This window comes from Leptonychotes weddellii, chromosome 4 (assembly GCF_054177405.1).
Source record: "Leptonychotes weddellii isolate Sample4059 chromosome 4, ASM5417740v2, whole genome shotgun sequence".
NCBI lineage: Eukaryota > Metazoa > Chordata > Mammalia > Carnivora > Phocidae > Leptonychotes > Leptonychotes weddellii.
In genome coordinates, this window is record NC_138372.1 from 49,848,700 (window position 1) to 49,865,452 (window position 16,753).

Here is a 16,753-nt window from a genome sequence, read left to right on the forward strand (position 1 = left end):
CTTCTCTGAGACTCAGTTTTTTTTTGTCTAGAAAGTGGACATTTTAATATTCTATCGTGTAAGATTGCTGTGTGGGTTAAATGAGAAAAGGTATGCATGTAGTGGTTAAAAGTAAAGACTCTGGAGCCAGACTGCCCCTTTCAAATCCCAACTGCATTAGTATGTGGCCTTGGGACAGATGACTTAACCTCTCCATGTCCCAGTCTCCTCATCTCCAAAACCTGGATAGAAATTTTACAAACCTCATATGTTGGTTGTAAGGATTGAATGTGTGAACATACAAAAAGCACTTAGAAAAACTCCTGACACTTAGAAAGGTGACAATATTAGTATCATCTTATTAATCACGTTATGCAACATGCTTCCCACAGCCCCCAGCACATAGCAGGTAGTCAGTGTGCGAAAGCTGAGAGCCCAGGCCTGCTGGCATAAGTAGGGAACCAAAACAGAAAGTCCTGTGACAGATCTGTCTAAAAGGTTCTGATCTACTTCCCTTTTATAGGAATACAATCTAGAAGGCAAGCTGTCTTTGAAGTTTAAGATTCGTTTTCCTTGAAACCATAAAAATCTGATTATATGGAAATACATTTGGAGCTGAAGGTAGGACACCATACAGGATGGCTCTTTCTCCTAAAGACAGATTGCAGAGAACGCTCAGTTAGGACTCTGATAAACTGGATCATAGTTAACTGAGAGCTTTCTCTTGCATAAGCGTGAGAGGACTTCGCTTTATAGGATAGAATAATTGCAGCTCCACAGCTCATTACAGTTGTATTTAAATACAGTGTTCAGGGCTTGGTACCTACCTGCACAGATACAGGCTTTTCAACTCAGGGAGCTCAGCAGAGATGAGTAATGGAAGCTGGTCCAGAGCTTCCCTTTGGAGAGAAGACAAAGCCTACTAGCAGAGGCCAGCCTAGGGGAGGGCTTTGACTTCTTTTGGAAAGGCTCTTCTGCCCTCTCTCAGTTTCTTCTGAGAATGGGAAGGCCCCCTCCTACCCACCTGCTTCTTTCTCTTCCCTTTATTGGGAGGGAGGAAGAAAAGAAGGAGGTCAGGGTTGGCCTAGAGAAGGATGAACATGGATGTAGGGAAATGAAGGAGGAAGGAAGAGAACTTTCTAAGTTCCCTGTTTTTCCCACCTGCATCCCCAAAACCACATGATCCTTGGGGGCAGGGTGAATTCTGCTTACTTGCTTCTGATCAACCCCTGGCCAGCACTTTATGGAGTTGCCTTTAGAGCTGTTCTCGGAAGCCAGAAGCATTTCAGGGAACAGTCTTTCACCCAAGAGAAGGGAAACAAAGCAGGGACTGTCCCCTTGAAACAGAGAACAGGCAACAGAACTCACTGGATCTTTTTCTTAGTTTATTGTCTTGACTTACTCCCAGCCAGAGCTGTTGACAAGTACCAAATGTCACGCCTCGGAGTTTTGTCTACTTTCCTGCCTCCCCTTTGGCTGTGTGCATGGTGTGAGGTGGGGCCATGGCAATTATCCAGTCCGTTTGATCCGTGGAGGCAGCCGGTCAGTACCGCAGTCTTTGCCCCTACCCCCTGACTTGTGCATTGACTTCACGTTTCTAGGGTCTAGTCTGGCTAGTACTGCTTGCCTAGCAAAGCATAGAATTTCAGAAGCCTACCTGCCTGCCTCTTAGTGCAGTAGAGGAAAAGAACTAGAAGTTATTCAAGTCCTGGGCGCCTAGGTGGCTCAGTTGGTTAGAAGTTATTCAAGTCCTGATATGTGCCAGGCACTGGGCTAGGCACTCTGCATGCATGATCTCACTTAATTCTCAACACTGAACTGTCCTGCAGATTGTTGTCCTGATTTCACAGATTTAGAAAAGGAGGCTCAGGGAATACATGGGGTCTTCTCAAGACCACATAATTAGTGACAAAGTCAGAACTGAAACCTAGGTCTGTATTTCTTGAAAAACACATGCTCTTTCCTCTAGTCTAGACCACGCTGTCCCTGCCCCACCCCCATTGTAAACCTCGGAAGTTATAACTGACGGAACGGGGGATGGTGAGCATTTCACAACAGGAGAGCAAACAAACATACTGAATTACCTACAGCCTTCATAATTACTATATAATAATTCCCTTTAATTCCTTTGTTATCTATCCATTTTATTGTAAGTAATAAAAAATGTGTAAATCTTAAAAGAGGTGTCTCATACATGCCCATTATCCGTTTATTGATTTATTCCATAAATGTCTATTAGATGCTTACTGTATATGTGACACTGTGTTAGACACTGGAGATATAATAGTGAAGAGAAAGAATTTAGAGCCTGACCTCCTGGGCCGTGTAGCCCAGGAAATATTAAGAAAATAAATACAAGATTACACATTTGATCATTATAATGAAGAAACGTACAGAATACTATAATATTGCCTCACCTGTAAAGATGGGAAGAATACTAGTACTTACCATTAGGATTGTTGTAATATTTAAGTAAGCTGTTATACGTAAAGCATTTAGAATACTGCCTACCATCTAGTATTATTTAGCGTTTGCTCTAGTTATTATTATCATTAGTTATTATTGGAATTAATGTAGATTAAGGGACAGGGAAGGCCTTTGTAAATGACCTGGAATTTGCGACCTGAACCCTGAGTGGGAGCTGGGTGGGTAGAGACAGTAAGTAACACTTTCCAGGTGCCCCAGCCTGAGATCTGGATCGATAGGGTGGTAGTGAAGAGCAAGGCCCAAGAAGCTGAGAAAGACGAGGTTGAGCAGAGCATTTGTAGGCCATGGGTGAAACGTGTAAATTTTATTCTTAATTTTGTGGGAAGCCATGAAGGAATTTTGAGAAGAAGATTGATGTGATCTGATTTGAATTTGAAATACAGCACTTCTCCCTGGGCCACAAGTCTGGGCTGCTGGCCCCTCCTGTGGGCTCCCAGGGACATGTGCTTTCTCTTGCGCACTACTCGGCACCTGCCCCTTCCATCCACCTCGTGGCTAAGCAGGCGAGCTCTGGATCCATACTGGCTGAGTTTAGTCCTGGTTCTATTCCTTTCTTTCTGTAGGACTATAAACAAGTAATTCCACATCTCTGGGCCTTCATTTCCTCATATGTACAATGAGGATAATAATGAGACCTTCAGCAGAGAATCGTCGTGAGAGCTAGTTTAATATATGTAAAGGGTTTAGCACAATGCCACACACAGAAAGCACTAGATAAATGTTAATACTTTTTAGTGTATTATAACTGCCCATTTTCTTGATTACTTACACCTCTACACTGTGTACTCAGTGCCTGGCACAGGGCAGGTGCTCAAAAAATATTTATTGAAAAACATCATTGAGGGGCGCCTGGGTGACTCAGTCAGTTAAGCGTCCGCCTTCAGCTCAGGTCATGATCCCAGGGTTCCAGGATCGAGCCCCCTATGGGGCTCCCTGCTCAGCGGGGAGTCTGCTTCTCGCTTTCCCTCTGCCCCTCTCCCCACTTGTGTTCTGTCTCTCTCTCTCTCTCAAATAAATAAATTAAATCTTAAAAAAAAAGAAAAACATCATTGAAAAGAATGAACAGTGAAAGAGAGGTAGTGCAATGAAATGTAAGTAAAAGAAGAGAAAGAAAAATGGACTTCTTTGAGTTGGGGGTAGATTCCGATGAGGGGAAATTTGCTTATGGGGACAGAGAAACTGAATGACTTTGCAACTGCCCCACTGCTCTAGCTTTGGGGAACTTGAAACAATGTCCATGAGACAAAAATATGTCTCAAGATCTGTGCTGCCAATCTGGACTGCCATCTGCACAAAAAGAAAATTGGCCTCCTGCAAGAGCTGCTGCATTCCCTCAGGCTACATGACTATCTGCCTGGAAGGCGAAGGTGAAACCTCCAGAGTTTTCCATTTGCTGGCTTTGGAGGACAGTCCCGCAGACTAAGAGCATGACACTGTGGCTTCCTTTTCAATCCTGCATTGCTAACAGTGGCTCAGTTCTGTGAAGTAAACCCACACCTTCAGTGTGATACATAAGCATTGGGAGAGGCTTTCCATGGCTTTGCATCGCTGGGGGGTCTTAGGCTTTCAGTGGCAACCACTGTTATACATCTCCTTGCAGAGTGCCTGTCCTGACAAACAGTGAGTCCCTCAGATCGCCCCTGTGCCAGTTGGCTGCCGTGTGTGTGTGTGTGTGTGTGGGCATGCATGCTGGTTATTTCTTCTTCTCTCATTGCAAATTTAACCAGTCTGTCTCTCTTCACCTGGAGATCATTTCTAGGCTTCCCTCTGATTGGCTGTTTTCTCCATGCCCCTCACCCTTCCAAACCACCTTCCCTCCAGGCCTCTTAATCTGTCTCAGAAACTTACCTATGGAAAGCCTTCTACAATTAGTCTTGCTTATTGTAATAATGGCCCACTCTTTATATATGGTATTGGGGCATACATGTCCTGTGTTGATTTTTAAAAACATAATTGTTCGTTATGCCATTGGCATATGTTCATCCATTTATTTGGGGTTTTGTGTGTTCCATAAGCTAAACATTTTTATTATGGCCTGCTACCACGGAGGGGAGAAGGGAAGTGCTAACTTGAATAAGACTCAGAATCTGATCTTGAGTTTGCACCATCTGGAAATAAAAATGCAGAGTGAAAGCTACCTGGAGATACAGACCATATCAGTCAGGATTGTCCAAAGAAACCGAATCAGTGTGAGAATATATATACATATATTTATGATTTATTTTAAGAATTTGGCTCATGCAATTGTGGGGACTGGCAAGTTTGAATTTCTGGAAACTCAGGCAGGAGTTAATGCTGCAGTCTTGAGGCAGAATCTGTTCTTTTCCAAGAAACTTGTTTTTGCTCTTAGACCTTCAACTGATGGGGTGAGGCCCACCAACAATATTGAAGGTGATCTCTTTTACTTAAGGTTCACTGATTATAAATGTTAACCACATCTACAAAATATCTTCACAACACCTAGATCAATATTGTTTAAAAAGCCAGGTACTGTTGCCTAGCCAAGTTGACACATAAAACAAATCATCAAAAGGACCAACCAACAAATAAATAAGCCTGTCCTGGGTATCAGACCAGAATTATGCCCAGCCCTACACAAATAAAAAAATATAAGATCCAGGAGAATAAAAATCTTTATATTCCTTCTGACTAATGGAGACTTTACTTCAAAACACGGTAAAATAGCCATTCTTCCCAGCTCACAGAATTGTTTTGAAAACCATATGATGGTTTGAAAGACCACAAGGGCAATTTGTTTGTATTTTGAACACCCCGACAGTCCCCAGCAGTGGCGACACACCTACTAAATGTTGGTGACACCACAGAGGCCCCACATTCTCACCATTCTCTCTGCTGAGCAGCTGCAAGAGAAAAGAAAATCTTGGGCTTCAGCTCTACAAGAATGCCAGTCATTCTGTGCCCTGTGTCTGGAGACCACAACCTATTACTGCAAACTCAGTGGGGAGAAATATCTCAAAAGGAGGTTGATTTAGCCAGAAATATCTTAGAGTGAGGTGAGCATCCCCTTTATGTATATAGTACTTGTTTCCACAGAAGGGGGTCTAGAACATTCATGCCCTCTTGAGGAAATTTGAGGTCAACCCCATTCTCTAGGTCATCCGTGAGACACTCTCTTTCACAAACATGGACTCTAAAACCTCCTCACGCCCGTGCTTTCTCTGCATCTTGTGTTCCTGCCACTGAGAACGCACACATCAGAGATGACACCTCCGGCCCCTTTGCTGAGCACAGAGCCTCGTGTCCACCACAGCGCCCAGCTTCTGGTCTCACCTCTGCAGTCCACATCTCAGGGGGATCCCTGGGTACTTTACCTGTGAGCCAGGTGGCTCCCATAACCACCTCTGTCTGGAATATCTCACACCTATGATCCTGCCTTCAAGGTGCAATTTCCTCCTCACCTCATTTACCTTTTGATAAAGAATTGCTCTCAGCAAATTATTAAACTGAACCAACTATGGACGCTTTCTGGCGTTCAAGGCATTGACATCTCAGCTGGTTCTTTTTACCTCAATTCCTGCCTTTTCTCCTGATCTTGAGTCAGTGGTTTTACTGAAGTTGTAGAAACACTTACCTTTACCTCCTCTTTCACTGCAACAATGGAATGTGCTCCTTCTATTTCATTTTCTGATTTTGTTGGTGGGATTACTTACTACCCCCTACTCCTCAGGTTTCTGTGGAGGGGAGTCACTCCGATTTTTAGCAGGGAACCATGTTGGGGAAACATGCCCTTTTCACCATTCTGTGTTGTCAGGGAAAAGAGCAGAGTTACACTGGGTAGAATTTGTAGTGGAGACCATTTTTGCCTCAGTGAACCATTTAGCCCTCTAGAGATTTGGCAGAAAATGGAATGTGTTTCCCTGGGAGGTGGTTCATTCCGCGTGCCCTGTTGGAAGAGCACGTCTAGATAGATGTAGAAAGTTTAACATGAGATTCTCTTATTCAGAAGAAGGGCAGATTCAGCCAATTCTGAGATTTTCCCTGCATTGTGAGCCTCTATGATAGAACAGTGGCTGGACAAATCAGTTTCAGTGCTATACTAGCCCCAAAGTGTTTCCTTTGTTTCCAAAGAATGCACTCTAAAACGTTGGTTTCAACCATAAAACATGGGGGAGAAGCGTTAGCATAATATTAAACCCCTGCTAAGTATGAGATTTGCTATTAGGAATTACAACGAGATCTTGTCCTCATCAACAACCCTTTAAGAAGTTATTATCTCGCTTTTCTTAACCAATGAAACCGTGCCCCAGTGAGGGCAGCTGCTAATATAAAGACACTCAGCTAGTGAGTGAAAATGCTAAGATCTGAGCCCTGGCTTGTTTGGCTCCAAATATACTTGGCACTCGTCCTCTGTGCTGTTAAGCACATAAAGTTCTATAGGCGATGTCCACACAGCCATCTGTCTTCAAGGTACATGCACACCTTTGAGGTCATGTTTGTGCCCGCTGCTCCAACCACACTCAGTGTTCTCTGGACAGTGCCCTCCTTTTCCTGTGCCACATTTAATCTACTCTTCTCTCCAGATTCTAGAACTGTAGAGAATTTAAAAGAAAATGTGCTGCAAGCCTTTCAGGGAAAGAACTGAGCCAACAGGGAGGTGATAGTGACTTTCTCTCTTCCGGGAATAAGTCCCCTTCACTGAAAGGTATTTTTGGTATTGAGTAGGACATCCCAACAGGGAAAGAAGGCAAGAGAGAATTTTTAGGACGTAGCAGAGCAGTGGGAGACTTATCTCCAGAACATTACTCACTGCTTAGAAGATGTCCCCAGCCTCTGACATCACAAGGAGAGAGAGTTAGATTTCAGATCTGTAGTGAAACTGGGGTGTGCCTCTCTTGAACACAAGGAGGCAGCTGTCCAATTCCAGACTGGCTCTGGAAAGTCCCGTTTTGAATAATTTGCTTCTGATGGTGTTTTGTTCAACTTCTTTACCTCAAGTGAAACTCTGTGACTTAAACGAAAGAGCACTGAGCTGGAACTCGGGAAACTAAATTTTAGTACCAGTACCAACCAGGTGTGTGACCTGAGGTAAATCTTTTAACCTCAGACTTAGTCATCTTTATTTTGAATTAGTTTTGAGTCTTTGCGGGTAGAATCCAATCTTACAGAGCCTTCAAATTTCCAAAATGGCTCTTGGCCCAGAAATGGTGAGTGTGTGGGTGTTGGGGTGGATAATTTTTTGTCAGAGAAGAAATAACCCCGAAGCTAGTTACTGGTGAATTTGGAGTTCAAGCCCAGGTCTCTGGTCTGGCTCCTAAACCTGGGCTTCTTCCACCCTTTCCTACCCTGACATTAGGCCATATTATTGTTGCGTAACACAGTGTATCTGTATTCTTTTCCTACTCCCTGTCAGCCTTGCGGTTGGCACAGTTTAATGGCAAATGGTCACTGAGTGGTTATGAGTGCTGGGGAAACAGAAATGGGGGGGACATGGCCCCTCACTGAAGCTTAGAAGCATTCTCATGGGGAGTTTCTGGAGCCAGACTGCCTGGGTCCCAGTTCTACTACTTATTACACTAATTACTTCTGGAACCTTCTGTAAACCTCAGATTCTTCATCCTCATCTTCTCATCTTTAATACTTTCCTTTTAGGCTTATTATGAAAATTAAATGAGTTATTTCATATAAAAACGCTTGAAATAGTGCCAGTCATAGAACAATGACTGAATGAATACATAGTTGTCATTATTGTTACCACTATATATGTTGGGTAACTCCCTTACACCAGGAGTCTTAGAAGGTTGTAACAGGGTCTTGTTCATTGGCACTTAATAAATGTTTGTTGGATCCAATTATTTAACAACTATTTACCATGCCTGTACTATATGCAAGGCCTCTGCTGGATCCTTGTTAGAATCTGACCACCTACTTAAGAAAAGTCACCGTGTTTTAGAGCTTATAGAATTTGCAAAATTTTTCTCTTTAGCTATTCCTCTCTCTCTCTCTCTCTCTTTTTTTTTTTTTTTGTGGCTCTTGTTTAGAAAGAGTTAAAGGAAGGAACTGGGAAGAAAATATTCTACATATATTCTTACTGACTTATTCAGATAGCCATTTGGAGGAAGTGAAATTAACAGTAGGCCAATGGGAAGATTAGAATCTTTTCTTTCTTTTTTCTTTTTTTTTTTGGATTGAGAGAGCACAAATAGGCAGAGCGGAAGGCAGAGGGTGAAGGAGAAGCAGGCTCCCCGCTGAGCAGGGAGCCCAATGCGGGACTCAATCTCAGGACCCTGGGATCATGACCTGAGCTGAAGGCAGACACTTAACCCGACTGAGCCACCCAGGTGCCCCTAGAATCTTTTTTAAAGAAAAAAACCTCTTTTAGAACTCTGATGTCAGGCAAGAGAGTACTACCTACTTTTAATGGGTTATCTGTGTCAGACAGAGAGAGCAGCTCATTCTGTCATTCACTAACCCTCTCATTCATTCATTCAGCATCGAGTGAATATTCACTATTACACGAATCGGGCGTTGTGCTGGGCAATGTGTATACAGAAATGAATAAGACACGGTTTCTTCTCTGGAGGAGCTCACTGTCTTGTGGGGCAGACAAATATAAATGGATATACAATACAGTGTGATAAGAATTTGCCTGAAGCACAAATAAGGTGTTCTAGGTACACAGAGGAAGGTGGGTAGTGAGGAACAGGATTCTACCCTAGGTACTCTCTAACAAGTAACACTGTGTTGCTATACCTGGGAATTTTACAAATGACTTTTGTTGAATTCTTAAAAATTAGTACTTCTCATAGCTAGGTCATTCGTTACACAGCTGAGGTTTTTTTCCCCCCTTTTTTTCAGTCATTTCAGCTCAAGTCAGTGTGTTCATGAGTACCTATTATAACTGAGTGCCTTAGGAAAATACAGGTTAATTTTAACCAGAGTCACTAAGATGAGGAAGTAAGAAGGTATAGGAGGTATGACTTGAACTCTGCCTTGAAGGATGGGTAAAAGTTCATAAGGCAAAAGTGAGAAATACTATTCAAGAACTCAGATCATGCTCCAACAAAGGTATAGTGGCCCAAAGAGTGTTGGCTGAGTTTTTGGAATGAGAGTCATCCTGGGGGATTCATGAAGAGAGGATAGGGTGGAGGTATGCAGTAGGAAATTAGGCAGGAAAGATCAGTGGGAAAATAATAGGAAGCTTTGTATACCTAGCACACAAATCGAGATTTTTATTTCTTGTGCAGTGAGGTGCCCGCGGTATTTGTTCTGCAGGGGACTAAAGTAGCAGAGCTGTGCTCCTCAGGATGCTTAGTGTGGTATTGGCCATGGTGGTAGTAGGTGATGCTAGGCTTGGAGTCAGAAAACATCAGAGAGAATTCCAGTTTGTCCATCGATTAGCTGTGTGGTCTTGAGTGAGTTGGTAACCTTTCTGAGCTTTATTTTAACCTCCTCACCTGCACAGTAAACAAGTAGAAACGTCCCACAAAAGAGTAGCAGCAACAATCACAACAGCAATTTTCATTGATCATTATTCCTGGTGGCATTGGGTGAGGCCATTTCTATGTAATGTCTAAGCGTCAGACAATTCTGTGAGTTAAGATGTTAAACATAAATGTACCATATGGCCTACCACTTCCACTCTTTGGTGTCTATACAAGAAAACTAAAGACATAAATCCAACACAAAGTCTTGAATGTAAGTCTTCTTAGCAACATTATTTATAATAACCAAGAAGTGGAAACAACCTAATTAGGTCCATCACCTGATGAATGGATAGACGAAAGAAACTATATTCATACAATGAAATACTATTCAGCAGTGAAAAGGAACAAACTAAGAAGACATCCTGCATATGATATGGATGAACCTCAAACTACTCTTCTCAGTGAAAGAAGCCAGACATGAGATACCATATATGGTATGATATCATCAATTGTGTTTTATTTACATGACCTATCCAGGAAAAGCAAAGAGATAAAGACAAATGTGGGAAGGAGCAGGAGACAGGATTAATCATAAAGGTGCGTGAGGAGTGATAAAAAACGTTTTAAAGCTGATTTATGGTGATGATTGCACAACCTAGCAACCTAGTAAATCTACTAAAAATTATTGAATTCTACACTTGAAAAAGTAAGGTGTATTTTTGTAAAATAAGACTCAATAAAGTTATTTTAAAAACAAAAACAACTCTGTGAAGTAGGTTCTGTTCTTATTCACACTTTACAGATGAAGATATTGACTTTTCCAAAGCCTCCATTAAAAAGTAGTGGAGGGGCACCTACCTGGGTGGCTCAGTCGGTTAAGCATCTGACGCTTGATTTTGTTTCAGATCATGATCTCAGGGTTGTGAGATTGAGCCACCTGTTGGCTCTGTGCTAGGCATGGAGACTGCTTGGGATTCTCTCTCTCTCCCTCTACTTCTGCCACTCTCCCCACTATGTGTGCTCTCCCTCCCTCTCTCTCTCGCTCTCAAAAAAAAAAAAAAAAGTGGAGTGATGTATGTGTTAACTAACCTCACTGTGGTAATCATTGCATAATATATCCGTGTATCAAATCATCACATTGTATACCTTAAACTTATACAATGTTATATGTCAATTATAGCTCAATAAAGCTGAGTGGAGGGAAATAGTAGAGCTAAGATTGAAAACTCTTTCTGCCTGATTTTGAGCCCATGCCCTTGGCTACTGTCCATACTGTCCCCTTCTTTATGTTACAACGTGGTTGCGACAAATAAATTAAGCAAAAGATACATATTTGATCACAGTATGCACAGAGCAGGCATGTGATTGACTCTCAGTAAATCTTAGCTGATGCTGATTTTGGCAGCTGTTGGCCAGATGGTTTGAGTTGGAGTAAAAGCTATACAGCAGTCCAGGCAGGAGGCACCAGAATCATGCCCAGGTAGCTTACTCTCCGGAGGAAAGAACAGAAGATGTAGAAAAGGAAGCCCAGCTAGGGTTATGCTCTTACTCTTCACATATTTCAACTTCTCCAAACAACCAGGTGGGACGCTTGGCTCTATTATGAGAGAAGACAAAGAACAGAAGTCTTTCTTTCCTTCAGTAAACAGCTGACACACGTTCCCATCATAAATTTTGTAATTCTGGATGTAAAACCAAACCCAACAACCCAACCCAGCCAGAAGGTTAAATCAATAAGTGTTAAATAAATAACTGTAGGGGTTTTTTTCTCCTCTGCCCATGAGTCTCCACTGGAGACCACGTGCTTCTGTGAATTGAAGTCTCCTCCTCAGTGTTCTTTCTGTGTCAAGTTTGGGGCAACGGCCTACTCGGGGCTATGAATTGAAACTTTGAGGAGTTGAGATTTTTTGTGTGTTTTCTTGTCCATTTTCCCACCGTGAGCACCATCGTTAATGGTAATTTGGAACCACAGGTGAGACATCACTCTTAACATCTCATCTTTTATTCTGAAATGCTGGTAAAGCTGAAAAGGCAGAAACATAGCCTACAGCCTTGGCAAATGCAGGACTAGGTGACTTAATGGGGTTTTTCCTGAGTTACTTTCTATGACTGATACTTTGTAACCCAGATGTGCCTGCCACATGGTGAAACTTTATTATTAATAAATCCACTTTCCTCCAAAACAAACAAGACAGCGTGGCAAACAGCACTGTTTGCTCTGTATACATCTGGGTTGGGTTTTCATCATTTCCTGGGACCAAGGCCCTGGTGCTTCCCATTGCACTAGTGAAAAAAATGTGGGAATTCAGTTTGCCTATTTTGGCAACATAAACACAAGACAATTTGTGGTCATAAAGGCAGGACGCCCCGTTCCAGAAGGCTTGGTGGCAGCGGATGGGGCTGTGAGGTTCCCTAGGGAGGACAATATTGAATCTGGAAGTGCAGAGGACCTAGGCCTTGTGGTGAGGAGAAAATTCAGAACACCTCCTGGTTTTATGGCATTCACTCTTTGAGTCACAGTCCCCAGAGAGCCAGGAAAACCTAGTGTACGTTTGCCATGGTAATTAAGTGTTTGAATTTGAATAAGCTTGAAGAAATCTTACACATAGCAAAACTTAAGACTGCCAGCTTTGTTCCCAACCAGTCACAACTCATTCAAGATGCCTTCATTGGACGCTATGTGTATAGTACCGTCCCAAACACTGTGAGCAATATTAAGTTAGAGTCCTAGTCCTCAAGGAGATTGCAGTGAGTGAGGATGGAGATGATACTTAAATGTGAAACATTTAAGCATTTAAATAACACTAAGTGATGAGTGATGCCCTCCTCCTCAGGGAAGCCTTTCAGAGCTGTCCCAACTCCACCACCTGTTCTTTGAGGGTTCATCTTGGAACCCAACAATTTGATCGAATTCCATGAGAATAGGATCATGGAAAGGTCATAAGTCTTGGATTTAAGGTTAAGATTTAAGAAACCCTTAAATCCGGGGTGCCTGGGTGGCTCAGTTGGTTAAGCAACTGCCTTCGGCTCAGGTCATGATCCTGGAGTCCCGGGATCGAGTCCCACATCGGGCTCCCTGCTCGGCAGGGAGTCTGCTTCTCCCTCTGACCCTCCTTCCTCTCATGCTCTCTGTCTCTCATTCTCTCTCTCTCAAATAAATAAATAAAATCTTTAAAAAAAAAAAAAAAGAAACCTTTAAATCCAAATCCCACACTGTCCACATATCAGCTGAATTGTAAACTCTCTGAGGACAAGTCTATTCAGACATTGTGTATCTCAGAACTTTGCTTAAATGCTCCTAAATGCTCCCATAAAACGGCACAGGGTTGCAGATTGGATAAAAAGTCAGTACCCATCCATATGCTGTCTACAAGAGACTCATTTTGAACCTAAAGATACATCCAGACTGAGAGTGAAGGGATGGAGATCCACCTTCCATGCCAACGGGCCTCAAAAGAAAGCTGTGGGAGCAATTCTCATATCAGACAAATTAGATTTTAAGCTTAAGACTGTAGTCAGAGACACAGAAGGACACTATATCATTCTTAAAGGGTCTATCCAACAAGAAGATCTAACTATTGTAAATATCTATGTCCCCAACATGGGAGCAGCAAACTGTTAACCAAAATAAAGAGTCATATTGATAATAATATGTTAATTGTAGGAGACTTCAATACTCCACTCTCAGCAGTAGACAGATCATCTAAGCAGAAAATAACAAAGAAACAAGAGCTTTGAATGACACACTGGACCAGATGGACCTCATAGATATTTACAGAACATTCCACCCTAAAACAACAGAATACTCATTCTTCTCGAGTGCACATGGAACTTTCTCCATAATAGACTACATACGGGGTCACAAATCAGGTCTCAACCGATACCAAAAGATTGAGATTATTCCTTACATTTTCTCAGACCATAATGCTTTAAAACTGGAACTCAATCACAAGAAAAAATTTGGAAGAAATTCAAACACTTGGAAGCTAAAGACCACTCTGCTCAAGAATGTTTGGGTCAACCAGGAAATCAAAGAAGAACTTAAACAATTCATGGAAACCAATGAGAATGAAAACACATTGGTCCAAAATCTATGGGATACTGCAAAGGAGGTCCTAAGGGGGAAATACATAGCCATCCAAGCCTCACTTAAAACAACAGAAAAATCCTGAATTCACCAACTATCTTTACATCTTAAAGAACTGGAGAAAAAAACAACAAATGATGCCTAAGTCACGCATTAGAAGAGAAATAATTAAAATTAGAGCAGAGATCAATGAATTAGAAACCAGAAATACAGTAGAGCAAATCAACGAAACTAGAAGCTGGTTCTTTGAAAGAATTAATAAGATCGGTAAACCACTGGCCAGACTTATCCAAAAGAAAAGAGAAAGGACCCAAAGTAATAAAATTATGAATGAAAGGGGAGAGCATCACTAACACCAAGGAAATAGAAACAATTATTAGAAATTATTATCAACAACTATATGCCAATAAATTAAGCAACCTGGAAGAAATGAATGCCTTCCTAGAAACATATAAACTCCCAAGACTGAAACAGGAAGAAATAGACAACCCGAATAGACCAATAACCAGTAACAAGATTGAAGCAGTGATCAAAAAACTCCCAAAAAACAAGAGTTGGGCCTGATGGATTCCTTGGGGAATTCTACCAAACATTAAAAGAAGAAATAATACCTATTCTCCTGAAGCTGTTTCAAAAAATAGAAACAGAAGGAAAGCTTCCAGACTCATTCTATGAGGCCAGCATTACCTTGATCCCCAAACCAGGCAAAGACCCCATCAAAAAGGAGAATTTCAAACCGATATCCCTGATGAATATGGACACCAAAATTCTCAACAAAATCCTAGCTAATAGGATCCAACAGTACATTAAAAGGATCATCCATCACGACCAAGTGGGATTTATCCCTGGGATGCAAGGGTGGTTCAACATTCGCAAATCAATCAATGTGATAGAACACATTAATAAGAGGAGAGAGAAGAACCATATGGTCCTCTCAGTTGATGTAGAAAAAGCATTTGACAAAATACAGCATCCTTTCCTGATTAAAACTCTTCAGAGTATAGGGATAGAGAGAGCACATACATTTTACATAAACCTATGAGCATGAGTGGGAATGTAGAGGGAGAATACAAGTCTAGCCCCATGTCCATGGAAAGTGACAGCATTTAGATACTCAGTAGAGAAGGACAGGATTGGGGAAAAGATTGAGATGGAATGATTAGAGAGTTAAGAGGAAACTCTGAAGTGTGGAACCTGAGAGAGGGCACTGGGTTGAGAAGAATGGCCATCAGCTGTGTTGGAGTAAGTTGAGGATAGACAGTGACTACCAGTTTTGACAACAGAATTCACTGATGATCTTGAGGAGAGCAGATTTAAAGGACTTATAAGGATAGAAGCCAGATTCAGAGTGGGTTGAACACTTGAGGATAGTAAAGCATATTTTTATGTTGATGAAAAAAATCCAGAGAGAAGGAGAAGTTACTGATGAAGAGAGAGGGGAAATAATCAAAGGAACAATCCTAGAGGAAGTAAAGGACAGTGGGATCCAGAAAGCAGGTTGAGGCCTTGGCATTTGTCAGGGGCAGGGACACCTTTTCAGGTGAAAGAGGGAAGAAGAAGGAAATGGATTTAGGCACAGGTAATAATCATCATCATCATAGGTAATATTTACTGAGAGCTTACTATGTGGCAAGTAATGCTGTAAGTAGTTTTCATTTATTAACTCATTTAATCCTTATAACAATCTGATGAGATGGGTTTGTACACATAATCAAAACAGAGAGTTCTTTCTCATCTGATGATTTAAATTGTGGAGGGGGAGGCAGATGGGATATTTGAAAAGGGAGAAGATAGAACGTAGTATCACAGAAAGTTCTCAGTGGGACTTCCAGGCAGTATTGAGACTTTATTTGAGATTTGAAATCATGAATAAAAAGTGAATCTAACACAAAATCCAAATGGGTTTTCTACAGCATTCAGCAATCGTACTTTAGTAGCCTGCCTTGATACTTAACTTGGAAGCAGGAGTAATTTCCAATGCCAGGAGTAATAAAATATAATAGTATCCCCTACTAGCATCCTAGCCCTTGATAAATATTTCTGCAGCTTCTTTGGAGGCGTGGCCACAAGGAGTCCTCCTCCTACCCTGCTATCCCCTAAGCCCCAGCTCAGAGGGAGAAACCATGGCCTCCACAAAAGAATGATATATAGAATGAACTACAGTAGCCCATCAGGATAATGATAGAAATTGACTGGCCACGTTTGAGCTTTATACAATATGAGAGGTCCAGACTCAATTCTCTGTCCTGCTGTACCTCACAGCTTGCCAGATTTCTGTCAAAGACATCTCCTCTGTCCAAGAAATCACCATTAGCTTTTCCCATTGCCAAGATCTCATGAATGGACAAGGGGTTCAAAACTTTTACTTGACACACAAAGCTTTAGACTGACAACAAGTAGCAATAGGTAACATTTTATTAAGCTCTTATTCTTTGATCAGGCTCTGGGCTAAGTGCCTTTTTATGCAATATCTCCCTTAATCCTTAAAACAACACAGTGAGGTTGATATTCTTATAAGGTTTATGTTACACATAAGAAAACTGAACTTTAAGGAGATTAAATAATTTTTCTAAGACTGGGAAGTTAAAAAGTGGAGAAGCCAAGAGTTGATTCCAGAAGTCTAACTCCAGAATCCAGGCTCTTTTAACAAGTACATTACAGTAACAAATCAGTGAGCGTCCATGCCAGATCAAACTATTTCGCATATCAGTATGTTATCATATGTTGCTACCATTCTATAAATTTTACTTAGAAAACACACAAGCTTTGTTTTCAACTAGATTGAGACTGGTTTCTACTCCCGCATGTTCTCAAA

At 41.6% G+C, this 16,753-nt stretch overlaps 1 protein-coding gene and 1 long non-coding RNA gene across 5 annotated transcripts in view; one reads left to right on the top strand and one right to left on the bottom strand.

Annotated features, from left to right (window-relative positions):
• The window catches only part of LOC145721286 (uncharacterized), a 92,517-nt gene extending 90,194 nt beyond the window's left edge, over window positions 1-2,323 (bottom strand). The window contains exon 1 of the long non-coding RNA XR_014144903.1: window positions 807-2,323. This is a non-coding gene — a long non-coding RNA (uncharacterized LOC145721286). The remainder of the gene's footprint in view (window positions 1-806) is intronic.
• PDE4B (phosphodiesterase 4B) overlaps window positions 1-16,753 on the top strand; it is a 428,537-nt gene that overhangs the window by 335,960 nt on the left and 75,824 nt on the right. The gene's annotated exons all lie outside the window — the stretch shown is intronic.